At 44.6% G+C, this 13,533-nt stretch overlaps 1 long non-coding RNA gene across 1 annotated transcript; it reads left to right on the top strand.

The window, feature by feature from the left end:
* The first annotated feature begins 2,247 nt into the window (after nt 1–2,247).
* Nucleotides 2,248–6,483, top strand: LOC125108277 (uncharacterized). The gene is made up of 3 exons (XR_007129865.1): nt 2,248–2,435; nt 5,882–6,037; nt 6,321–6,483. It is a non-coding gene; the product is annotated as an uncharacterized LOC125108277 (long non-coding RNA).
* Nucleotides 6,484–13,533: the final 7,050 nt, after the last annotated feature.

Raw genomic sequence — 13,533 nt, 5'->3', positions numbered from 1 at the left:
CAGATATTCATGTAGATTTAAAACAACAGTGAAATGTTTATAATGACCTGTGCCTTCAACATAATTATATTTTACGAATAAATTGAATGTATTTTTTGCATGGCTTCAGACACACCTAATTTTCCAGGAATGTGACTGCCATGTAAAACAAAAATTTGGGGGGCTCCTGGGTTGTTCAGTTGGTTAAGCGTCTGCCTTCAGCTCATGTCATGATCTCAGGTTCCTGGGACTGAGCCCCACGTCAGGCTCCCTGCTCGAGCAGCAGGGAGTCTGCTTCTCCCTGGTTCATGTTCTCTTTCTCTCTCAAAAGGGTAGGCAAAAATCTCCAAAAAAAAATTTTTTTTTACTCTTTTTTGGAACTCTACAAAGATTTGCTCACTATTTGAAAAATTATGTCACCAATGGCAACACTAGTTGTATGCAGTGCAACACACTATATTGATTTAAGTTTATGAATAATTACAGCACCGGCTCCTTTGTTTTATCTTCCGTTACAGTTGGGCCCAAGCAGTTCCAAGTTGAAATACGTATTACTTTATTACAAATTACCACCCTTTTATTTCTTCTTCGAATCTTTCTCGTCAAGGCATTATGCTGATTTTATTTTTGAGAAAGTATGTACAGGTAGGTTATATTATGTATATATTCCACATCAGGATCATAAAGTGTGTCCCATTAAGCAGGGAGGAGGGCATTGGTCTTGACAGTGCCTGTCGTCCAAACTAATGGGACCCATATACACTCAGCCTCCATCTGCCTTCTTTGGTTTAGTGTGAAGAGGCAGAAAGAACTGGCAGTAGAGTGAATTTTTGGGGTCTGCCCATCAAGCAAAAAAGGTGTTTTTTGTTTTTTGTTTTGTTTTTTTTACATTTATCTGTGGCAAGCCTGGCTTTAGGCATAAGAGCAGAAGACACATCATGAGCAATGCCGTTTGAGAGCTAATCATCTCCGGGAGAGCAGAGTGTTAATCCATGATCCACCATCGACAACTCTGTACACATTAGTTTTTCAGAGGACACAGAATTAGGACAGAACTCTGTGTTGACAGAGGGGGAGGGAGAGTAAGACACAGTTCTGGAACTCCAGGGACTGAGAAAGGAGAGAGAGGGGAGGTAAAGAAACGACAGCGGCCATCTGGGGGTAGGGGAAGGGTGCCAGGGGAAACAGCACGGCCAGGACCACTGAGGAGACCTGTAGCCAGCATGGCCAGCCCATCGTTCGCCTCAGTCACCCCTCCAGAGCGACTGAATTAACCACATCTCACACTCCTTAATTGGAGCAGATAATTGGCGAGCTGGCTTTGTGCACAGGAAGTGTGTGCAGTTAGATTTGGCAGAGTGGAACAGGAAGAATGGGGACCACCTGATTTCGTCTTGTGCCAAGGAGGGCGACACAAAGCAGCAGTGTCTCCTATGGAGCCTGGCCCGAACAAAGCCGGGGGACAGAGAGCCCTGTGCAAACTGGTGGGTATTGAATAGGGTCTTCCTGGGAAGATTGCTAAAGCAGATGACAGTCAGGAGCTCTAGGACTGGTGATTAGGCTGTGATTAGGCTGCTTTGTGACCTTGGGCAAGTGACTTAACCTCTCTGTGTCTGTTTCCTCAGCTGTAAAACAACTGAGGAAATGAAAATCCCCCTTAAAATCCTGTCACTCCATTCCATCCAATCCCCACATGTGGCTTGAATGTCTTCTCTGTGGGTAGAACTATGCCAACTGTGCAGGGGGCTATGCCTGCTTCCTCGACACCCGGGCACCCCCCCTTACCCCTCCCCATTTCCTTCCCCACACCTACCCATAGCAGTACGGAGGGGTGTGAAACAGACAAATATGAACAATCCTTTTGTGTCTGTGGGGAATTAAATCTTTACCTTCTCCCCAGATAAATCTCAACCTACTTTTACTTCAGGCTGGGAGATATCTTGGTCTAACCTCCTGACCCAGCCCTTGGCTGGGTCTTCTATCAGACATGCCCTAATGGGCACAGGCTTAAGGGGGCTGTTGCCAGGACAACAGAAACCAAACACTGGTGGATGTTTCTGAGGATGTGGTAAGTGAGGTATTCACCTGATGACCATCCCATGACTGTCAGACTTCTTTTCTAGCTACTTTTTGGAATCTTCATTCTTAGAAAACCCTTTGTTATGAAATATGCTCAGGTCTGGAAAGGAAACGAGGTTCAGTCAGCAATACCCTCAGTGTGAACTCTGGAATATCATTTCCTTTTGAAAGATTCATCCTCATTTTGCTCCTGGCTTCATGCTGGTGTGTGATGACTGTGTTTCCTGGGGATTTCCAACCTGAGCAGCAAGCAGCCCAGGCCCAAGGACAGAGGACACCCACCCTGAGGACAGAGATGGCTGTATTGCTTGCATGACTTCTTCTGTCCCACAGTGGTAGACAAAGAGAGTCAAGAGACTGTGCTTGTGTGACCCTGGGTGAGTCTCTTTACTTCCCTGAATATCAGTGCAGCAACTGAAGCATTTAATAACTTCTATTCTTGGGGGAAAGTTGAGGGCAAGTTATTGAAGCATGCTGAATACCCGTTTGTAACAGACATTATTATTTTTATTGTTTTGCTTTTTGCTTAAATTTTATTTTTCATGATCTAACAATTATACAAGTGACCAAATGATTTTATAAAATCATAACATTTTGGTAAAATCATGTGGTCTCAAGTTATTCTTGAATAATATTACCATTCATTACAAGTGTTTAAATGCAGAAATGTGTCAGTATTTTTCTTATTAAGCTTGGTCATCACACCTAACTGAGTCTGAATTACAGACAGTATAATCTCATAAAAGGGATAAAGTATAGGAGTGCCTCACTGGCTCAGTTGGAAGAGCGTGTGACTCTTGATCTTGGGGTTGTGAGTGCCAGCCCTACACTGGGTATAGAGATTAATTAAATAAAATAAAAAAAAAACTGGTGAAGTGTAAAAAAAATATGGCCTAGCTATAAAAATCATTCAACATCTATAAAGAGAAAATAAATCAGAAAGTCTCATGTCATTTCCACAACTAACCTGTAATGCATTTATTAATCAGAGAATCCAAAATAACATTTTCCTCACTGGACTGTTGTGAGGATTCAATGAGAATATCAAGTTACTGGTGCCCAACGGGTACCTAATAAGTGATAGTTATTAATATGTTTCTACCCTCAAGACAGACACAGCTACATATAGGCACAAGAGCGTGTGTGATGCACACATGTTCTCTCTTCTGGTTCTTTTATAGACAGTCCAATTAGTGGAGATGGATGGATATTCTCTTCAGAATGTGAGCACAAGAGGTAGTCATCTATTTTTTGCTTTTCAGGGTGTGGGTCATTATCAGAGATGAGTAAATATTCCTTAGTGCCCTCAAGAATCCAGCCCTGGCTAGGTTAGCTCCTGAACTCACACTTCCAGGCTAACTGGGGACACGACCCTTGTAAGTAGGAACAACAATCCAAGATGGCACTTGAATAAGTAACGGCTGGATTTTGCAGCATGGGTGGGGTTCAGACTTCATGATCCATCTAGAACAGTTTATGGTTCTGTGGCTACAAGTGCTGTGCATAACGGCTTTGTGGAAGAGGTACATGTATTCTCTGGCCTTGGAGGAGAAGAGAAGCCACTTGTGGGGTGGGAACCAATGTGAAGGGCAAAAGAAATCTGCTTTCTCTGGCTGAGGTGGACTATGAGGCCAATGACAGAGGTTTATGTTATAAAAATGGTGTCTTGGGATGGTCCTGCATCACTTTGGTAAGAGACCAATTTGGGCTCCTTGAATCATGTGTTGTGGGCCAGTCACCAGTACCGGGTTCCTTCTGCTCCCATCACATACATTTCAAGGCGTTACTTCATTTGAAAGGTTAAGATGTTACAGATAACCCCAGCCACATGGATTTTCAACAGCAAAGTAGTGGGTCAAGTTTATCAGTTGTTGTGTTCTGTCTACTCCCCTTTCCTCTGTCTGTCCTAGTGGAATACTATTGGCTTCTTCTCCTGCCTGGAAGTGAGGGCTTGGTCTAAGGGAGGGCTCCAAGCTCTGTCATTTACATGGGAAAGTGAATCAATATGGCTCATCAATAGGTATATTCAGGCTTCCAGGGAGGGTGCACAAATGTGCATTGTACAGCTTGAAGAACCTTTCTATGGGCACAGCCATGCAAACACCCCCAGACTGAGAGTGAGAACACTTCCAGATCCTTCACAGGGGCATGAACATTTGAACCACATTCTTATATAACGAATGTATTTGTCCTTTGGAAAAGACATTTAACTTGGGAAATAAGTGGGGGGAGGGGAGATTATAAGAATAAGACTCACATCAGTCAGCTGATTAGTTATTGAGCAAACATGGACAGAGTGCCCACTGTGTTCTGTAATCCATGTACATTCAAGGTTGGCTTTGGAACCAGTGCTATGACCCTCAGACTCCTCTCTTCTTCTCTCTAGCTTCACCGCTACTGTCCTGACGAGACTCTCTCTGTCTCTCCTAGACCAGTGATACAGCTTCCTAACTGGTCTCACTGCCTCCAGCTTCTCTAGCTGTTTTTTAATTCATGAACCTAATCATGTACTTCTCTGCTAAAACCCTATTAGTGGCTCTCCACTGCCACAGCCTGGGTCCTGGCTCCTCTCTGTGGTACACCTGGCCAGGAACCTCTTTTCCAGCCCTGTTTGCTGCCTCTGCCCTCATAGCCACATGACCTTGCTTCTCTTTCCCAAATACATGGCTTTCACATGCTATTCCCTCTGCCTAGAATGGCTTTCCTCACATTCTCCCCCAAATCTTCCACATAACTTCAGAGCCATCCTGTCTTACTTTCTTTCTCTCATACCCCCTAGCCAGTCTGCCATGAAATCCAGGTGGATTTCAATGGACTTCTGAATACTGCCAGAATCTGTCTAGGTCTTGCTGTCTCCACTACCGCTAATCTCTGAGACCAGCCTTCACCATGATCAGGTCGCTAACTTCCTGAATGGCCCCTTGGCTTCTGTCCTTGCCCTCCCACCTCTCAACACAGCAGCTCCTCTCAACATTGCCTCCTCTCAACACAGCAGCTAGAGTGACCTTCTTAAAATGCATGTCAGATCATGTCACACCTTTGCTTCAAACTGCCCAAAGCAAGAGTAGGTGCAATGGCTTGTCCCAGTCACCAAGAGGTATTCCCGCACATGCCCTCCCTCCCTGCTCAGTTGTGTTGTGTTGGTAGCTTGGAATTGGCCATGGTGGGAGTATTTACACCACAGGAACTGGCAAATGCTTAAAGAACAGGGCTTTTTTTTTAGACCCAATCTGCCAGCACACCACTGCTCCGATGGTCACCTATTTCTCTCAGGGTTAAGAGCCACAGTTGTCGTGATTGCCTGCAAAGCCTCTGCAGTCTGACCTTGCCTCCTGCTTTGCTACAGCCTCACTGGCCTCCCTGCCCTCCCTCACACAGGCCGGCACCCTAGTGGCCGTGTATTCCTTCTCTTTCTAGAAGTCCTTGCTCAAATGTCACCTCCTCAATGAGGCTTCCCTGACTTCTTCAACATGACTTTTAACCTCCACATGAGCTGTCCTATTTCCCCCACAACATTCTAACTGTTCTAGAATTTACTTGTTCTTATGTTTATTATTTACAGTCTATACCTCCGCTGCACCCTCCCCCCAATAGAATGCCATCTCCATGAGGGCAGGGATTTTGGACTGTTTTCTTCACTGATGTGATCCTGTGCCTGGCACCCAGAAGGCACTCAGAAAGGATTTCCTGGCGGACTGGCAGACTGGCTGATTGAATCTCCAAATGCTTACCTCCTCTGCAATAAACTTTCCTGAAACTTGGCACTTTCCTCCTTTCCATCCACAAAAGGTCCTGATTCTTGTCCTCTATGTTATGCTTGCAGCTCCTGAAGTTCTTCTGCAGCATCATGATGATTTTCTTATGACTGCCTCCCCCACCGGACAGCTGTCTGGGCTCTTCAAAGACACCCCTAACACCTCCACCTCGCATGACCCCCGTTGCTAGCTGTTAAGTGAATGCATGAATGTACATGTGAATGGTAAGCAGAATATGATTCTCACACAGGTTGGTCTTCTCCTCTGGAGGCCCCCTCATGATGGCGCTGCTGGGAAAGCCTGAGGCAGGAAAGGATGGGGAGTGATCCTTGGTGAGGTGGGGCTGGGGGTGGGGAGGGGTGGGGAGGGGTCGGGAGGGAAGCAGCCCTGAGTGTGGGAGGCAGAAGGGAGTCTTCTCTCTTCTGAGCTCCGAGCAAACTGGTTATTATTTTTTCTATTACACTTCTCACACTTTCCCTCTTCTCGGCTGTTTCTCTCACCTTTCAGACCTCTGAACTTTGATCCCAGGCCAGGGTCACCTTCAGGTACAGGGAGAGAAGACAGCTGCCTCTGTGGTGTGATCTGGGGAACTCAGGAAGTTTCTTCACTCTGGTGCCACTTTCCTCGGGTCTTCCTTTTCTTTCCGTTTTATTGAGATATACTTAAGACACAGCAAGCAGTAAGTTAAAGATGTACAGCATAATGAGTTGACTTACATATACTATGAAATGATCACCACAATTAGTTAAAATTTATTATCTCATATAGAGGCAAAAAAAAAAAAAAGGTTTGAATGTTTTTTCCAGTGATGGAAATCTCTTAGGATTTACACTTTTAACAACTGTCCAACATACACAACAGTGTTTGCCAAAATCATGGAGTCACACATTATATCCTTGGTACTTATTGATCTTATGACTGCAAGTTTGTGTCTTTTGACCACCTTCTTTTGACCACCTTCTCCAAAGACCACCCCCACACCCCCTTCCTGGGTTAACCACAAATCTCATCTCTTTTTCTCTGAGTTTGGGGTTTCACTTTTGTCTCTTTTTAAAATTCCAGATGTAAGTGAAGAGGCCTAGAACCCACTGGTGTCTCAGCAAATGGCCACACAGAACCAAGGTCCAGGAGAATCGGCTCCCAGGGTTTCTAGAGCACACGGCAGTTTCAGGCAGTTGCCAGCCTGGGGTCTTCCCCACCCAGAGTTTCTGAAGGCTGCGTTTCGGTGGCCTCAGAGCTGAGGAAAGGAGCCAGGGACAGGGAGGGGTGGGGAGGAAGGCTTGTCTGTCCCAGTGAAGCCCCTGTCCACCAAGGCCAGCTCCACTTCTGTTCTCACTGCCCAGCCTCCCAAGGACAACGAAGGGGCTGCGCTGTGGGGAGAGGGGTGACTTGTCTCCTTTCCCAGCCATCAAATGAGGAAGCAGGGTCCACACCCTAACTCTCAGCCTCAAGGGAGTACAGGATGTCCTAACACGTCCTGTAGAACGACTTAGTAATTTTCCAGTTACTAATTTGCCTTACCTGTTCTGTTCAAACAGGCTAATTGTTTCCTCAAAAAGACTCAAGTGTAGTGGGATGAGGTCACCAGAGACATGCCTAAACAATTACAAACTCTGGTCGTGGGCGCGCCAAGAGACTGGTAACCAGCTCCTCAGACAATGTTGATCTGATGTTATCTTTTCTAAAGCAAATTCGGTGAGGATGCGCCTCCTGGTGGTAAGATGCGATTCTGCCAGGCAGGAAGACTCCTTCCCCAAAGTGACTCCTTCCCTGGATAGGAGAATAACTGGGCATAGGTGCTGCTTTTGGAACATTCTCGGTAAAGCACATTACTGTTATTTCTCAGTAACTATTTATTGATTGAAATATGAAATAAATGTGATTAATATAATCCATTCATAATTGTGATCTTGGAAGGTGTGAATTTTAATCAAAGCAAAAAATCTGCCAAGGCAGAAAACAGGGAAAATTGATCTCTGGTCTGATAAGGAAAGAGAATATAATTTTGCAAACTTCCATATACTTTATGGCTTTTATGTTGTGGGTATTATATTCTCTGTTGACTTAGAACAATTCCATTTTTTTATTACAAAAAAATTCAAATATACCAAAAAATAGAATAGTAAATCCCCATATAGTCACTACGCAGGTTCCAGAGCTGTCATGATTTTGTCATGCTCACTTTTTATGACCCATTAAATGTTTTTAGTTGCTTTTCCCCCTTAGATATTATAGCCCCGACATCATGTTACATTACCATAAATATTTCAGTATGCATTTCTTTTTTTTTCCCTAAGATTTTATTTATTTGTCAGAGAGAAAAAGAGAGAGGAGAAGCAGGGGGAGTAGCAGGCAGAGGGAGAAGCAGGCTCCCCACTGAGCAGGGAGCCTGATGCGGGACTCGATCCCAGGACCTTGGGATCATGACCTGAGCTGGAGGCAGCCGTCTAACCGACAGAGCCACCCAGGCGTCCCTCAGTATGCGTTTCTGAAAACTGGGCATTTTCTTACATGACCACTTGCCATTTTTACATGTAAAAATTCATAATCCCTTGGAGTCATCGACATGCTCATGTAGTCCACATTCAACTTTCCTTAAATATAAAACTTTTTGCAGTTGTTTGTGAATCTAAGAAGTCCACACATCACGTTTGTTGTTTGGTTCTCTCTCTCTCTCTCTCTCTCTTTGTCCCTCTCTTCTTTCTCTCTCTCAATTTCCCTCCCTGGTTCCCTCCTACTTAACTTCTCCTTATGTAGAAGGAAATGTACAAGTATTAAGCACATAGTTCAAAGAGTCTGGATAAATGCATACACCTGGCAGCCTACATCCTTATCATGATAGAGAATGTTTCCCTCACCTCAGAAACTTTCCTCCTGTGCCTTCACAGGCAACTCTCCCTTCGCCCCCAGCCACTGCTCTGACTTCTCTCACCGTGGATGGGTTTTGCCTGTTCCTTGTTGTATGCAGCTACTTGTCCTCAGCATATTTTGGGGGTTCATCCCTGCTGTTGCATGTTTTGTTTTGTTTTTTTACTGTGAGTTATATTCCATCATCCGCATGTACCACAATCTGCTTGTGCACATTCCTGTTGCTGGACATTGGGATAGTTTCCAATCTGGGCTCCTGAGGAAAAAGCTGCTATGAATATTTTTGTATGAGTCTTTTTGTGGACATGTGTTTTCATTTCTCTTGGGTAAATACCCCAGAGCAGAATAACTTGTCACAATGCATGTGTATGTTTAACTTTGTAAGAAAACCCTACATGTCTTCTCCTGAGCACACCCTCTTTATCACTTTCCAGTTGTCGGGTGGTTGGCATTCTGCATATGGCCAACAGCTTCCCTGAGGTGTCCCCTAACTTGTCCCTCTTACCCCTGGGTTGCCTATAAACTAGAAGTCTGATTTAAAACCCGAGTGTGATTCAGTTTAAATATGTGGGCAAGGATGCTTCAGAAGTGATGTTGTGTACTCCATCCCACCTCTCACTGGGAGTACCTGCATGACACAGTTAGCTCTCTCTTCATTCAGACACTGAGATGGATCAGTAAATCCGGTGGTGGGGACCCCCTGAAACCCCCTGTGTAAACTTCCCCCCAGCAACCCTTCATCTAATGGTATCAAATGAACTTTGCCTTGAATTTTTGTAAGGAATTGCAAAATGTTGATTTTTTAAAAAATTCTATCAACCTTCCACATATATCACGTGGGATTCTGCAAAAAGGAACCTTTCTTCCACAACTTTCTCTCATGGTTGTAGAGGACAGGCAGGAAAAACACTTAACTATATGTCTTCAGTCTGCTTGTGAAAATTTTTAGTTTGGCTTATTGATTGTTAGAAACTTTTTAAAAAAGACTCCAACAAGAAAAGCTGTCCCAATCAAGGATTACTCAAATGTAAGAATTCCCTCAATTTGCTTGAAGTAAAAGACACATAATATAGAGAAACACTGACATGTCAATGGACCTAGAGACTGTGATCTAAAGAGTAATATTTGTTGGGTCACCAGGGCTGCTCGGTGGGTTAAGCGGCCAACTCTTGGTTTCCAGTCAGGTCATGATCTCAGGCTTCTGAGATCAAGCCCTGCATTGGGCTTCCTGCTGAGCTCGGAGTCTGCCAGAGGATTCTCTGTCTCTCTCCGTCTCTCTCTCTCTGTCCCCTACCACTTACATGTGTGCATGCTCTCTTTCTAAAATAACTAAATACATCTTTTTTAAAAAAGAGTAATAATTATAATGATAATAGTTACTAACATTTATGGAATATTTCCTACTGATTTAGTGAACTACTAATGAAATTTAACTCATTTTCATAATAATTAGTAACAGAGAAAATAAGAGTCCTAGTCATTATGTAACCCAAAGGGCCTTGTTCAGGTTATGTTTAACTTTTTTTTTTTTTTTTAAGATTGATTTATTTGTTTGAGAGAAAGTGCAAGTGCACATATGGGCAGAACGAGAGGGAAAGAGAATCTCAACCAGACTCCCTGCAGAATGTGGAGCCTGATGTGGGGCTTGATCCCACAACCCATGAGATCATGACCTGAGCAAAATCACAAGGTGGATGCTCAAATGCCTGAGTCACCCAGGGGCCCCGATTTGCTTTGATCAATAGCATATGACAGATGTAACATACAAATTCCAGAGCGGGGACCTTAAGGAACCTTGAGATTTTGCCATCACTCTCCTGGAACCTCTCTGTGCTGCAGAGAAGCTCACTAAGCAGCCACAAAGAAAAGAACTGAGGAGCCCAGTCAACAGCCAACACCAACTGCCTGTTAAGCAAATGAGGCATTTGGACCCTCTGTCCACCACTGCTCTGTCAAGATGACTGCAGCTATATGAGTGGTCTTAGGAGAGACCGGCAGAGAAACCTACAGAATTGTGAGAAATAATAAAGCATTACTGTTTTAAGTCACCAAGTTTGGGGGTGTTTTGTTATGCAGCAATGGATAACTGTTACATGAAGTGGGGAGGTCACAGGAACAAGATCATGTAAAGGCTTACTAACATGGTAAAGAGTCTGAATTTTGTTCTACATGCTCTGGGGAATCATGAGGATTTTAAGAAGAGTGGTATGTTTTATTTTATTTTTTTTTTTAAAGATTTTATTTATTTATTTGACAGAGAGAGATCACAAGTAGACAGAGAGGCAGGCAGAGAGAGAGAGAGGGAAGCAGGCCTCCTGCTGAGCAGAGAGCCCGATGCGGGACTCGATCCCAGGACCCCGAGATCATGACCTGAGCCGAAGGCAGCGGCCCAACCCACTGAGCCACCCAGGCGCCCGAAGAGTGGTATGTTTTAAAAGATCACTCTGGGGGTGCCTGGGTGATTCAGTTAAGACAATTAGGTATCCAACTCCTTTTTTTTTTTTTTTTAAGATTTTTATTTAATTGTTTGAGAGAGAGAGAAAGAGACAGAGAGATAGCAAGAGCACAGGGGAAAGGGAGAAGCAGGTTTCCTGCTGAGCAGGGAGCCTGACATGGGGCCCAATCCCAGGGCCCTGGGATCATGACCTGAGCCAAAGGCAGATGCTTAACTAACTGAGCCACTCAGGTGTCCTAAGTGTCCCACTCTTGATCTTAGCTTGGGTCTTGATCTCAGGGTCAGGAATTCAAGCCCTGCATTGAGCCTACTTTAAAAAAAAATCACTCTGGTGCTGTGTGGAGAAAAGATTGTAGTTGGGTAAGAATGGAAGTAGGGAGATGAGCTGGGAGGCTTTTCTGGGCATCCAGACAAGAGATGAAAAATAAGGGGCGCCTGGGTGGCTCAGTGGGTTAAGCTGCTGCCTTCGGCTCAGGTCATGATCTCAGGGTCCTGGGATCGAGTCCCGCATCGGGCTCTCTGCTCGGCAGGGAGCCTGCTTCCCTCTCTCTCTCTCTCTCTGCCTGCCTCTCCGTCTACTTGTGATCTCTCTCTCTGTCAAATAAATTAAAAAAAAAAAAGAGAGAGAGAGATGAAAAATAAGTGGAGAAATTTGGGTCCTGCTAATGGATTGGCTTGGAAAGGAAATAGTGAATAGCAATCTTCTTTCTTGAAATGCAGGGTTACATAAATATATGTACTATGTATATGGCAAGTCAGGATTTTTTTTTTTTTTTTCTGTCCCATTGGTGGAGAGGGGGAGTTCTTGGCAAGCAAAAGTAAAGAGACAGAGACTTGGTAGCCTGACAAGCACTAAAGTTATGTTTTGGGATGCAGTCAACGTTAGCAAATCTTTTCTTAAATAAAAGAAAAAATAGATTGCCCTGTATGTGCTCTGCTCTGAAGAATCTGACAAGCTAAAGACTCCCCTGAGCTCATGGAATGGAGTGCTGGCCCCAGGAGGATGAACCTCTGTAATAGAACCAAGAGTGGTGTGGAGGGGAAAGTGTGGGAACCTGGGGAGGACAGTAGAGGAAGGAGAGGAGAGGAAGACACCCGGGTGTGGGGGAGGGCAAAACTGGAAACCCATCCAAGACAAAGTTTAACTTGGAGAAATGCAATGTGAAAAGTAAAGAAATGTTCTGTGTTTGCAGGAGTGATCTAAAGAGTAATATTTGTGAGACTACTTTCCTTCTGGTGATGGACTGCTTCCCAAGCCCCCCCCCCCCCCCCAGGTGCTGCAGGCACACCTGGAGCTTTCCCGGATGTGTGTGTATTCCCAGCCATCATTGAGTGTGAACGGCTGAATGAGATATGGTTCTTGTCTTTAAGTTTTGCAGTTTAGTTGAGGGCACATGTCTTAAAACATGGTGTAATAACAATATAAAGAAAATAAATGCTGATCTTTTGCTGGATTGGGCTGGTTAGCTCTTGCTATCTCATATTTTTGATATTCTTTTTTTTTAAAAGATTTTATTTATTCATTTGACAGACAGAGATCACAAGTAGGCAGAGAGGCAGGCAGAGAGAGAGGAGGAAGCAGGCTCCCCACTGAGCAGAGAGCCCGACGTGGGGCTCGATCTCAGGACCCTGAGATCACGACCTGAGCTGAAGGCAGAGGCTTTAACCCACTGAGCCACCCAGGCGCCCCAGATATTCTTTTTTTTTTTTTTTTAAAGTAGTCTCCATGCCTAACATGGAACCCAACATGGGGCTTAAACTCATGACCTTGAGATCAAGACCTGAGCTGAGATCAAGAGTCAGACACTCAGGTGCCTGGATGTCTCGTTGGCTGAGTGACTGCCTTCAGCTCATGTCATGATCCTGGAGTCCCATGATCCAGTCCCACAGCGGGCTTCCTGCTCTGACCTTCCCCCTCTCATGCTCACTCTCTCTCATTCTCTCTGTCTCTCAAATAAATAAATAAAATCTTAAAAAAAAAAAAAAGAGTCAAACACTTAACTGACTGAGCCACCCAGGCAACCCCCACCTATCTTTCTGATATTCTTTTTTTTTTTTTTTTTAAAGATTTATTTATTTATTTGACAGACAGAGATCACAAGTAGGCAGAGAGGCAGGCAGAGAGAGAGGAGGAAGCAGGCTCCCTGCTGAGCAGAGAGCCCGATGTGGGGCTCGATCCCAGGACTCTGGGATCATGACCTGAGCCGAAGGCAGAGGCTTTAACCCACTGAGCCACCCAGCGCCCCCTTTCTGATATTCTTATATCTGGAGATCTTCAGTGCTCGATTCAGCAACACATATACATCTGGAGATATTCATATTTCTCTAAGCTCTTCCACATAGATGAACCTTTCTTACAATTTTGCTCTTCCCCCCCTCCACCCACAATTCAGCATC

This window comes from Lutra lutra, chromosome 9 (assembly GCF_902655055.1).
Source record: "Lutra lutra chromosome 9, mLutLut1.2, whole genome shotgun sequence".
Taxonomy (NCBI): domain Eukaryota; kingdom Metazoa; phylum Chordata; class Mammalia; order Carnivora; family Mustelidae; genus Lutra; species Lutra lutra.
Note: the sequence above shows the minus strand (reverse complement) of the source record. Positions and strands in the feature narration are given on the sequence as shown.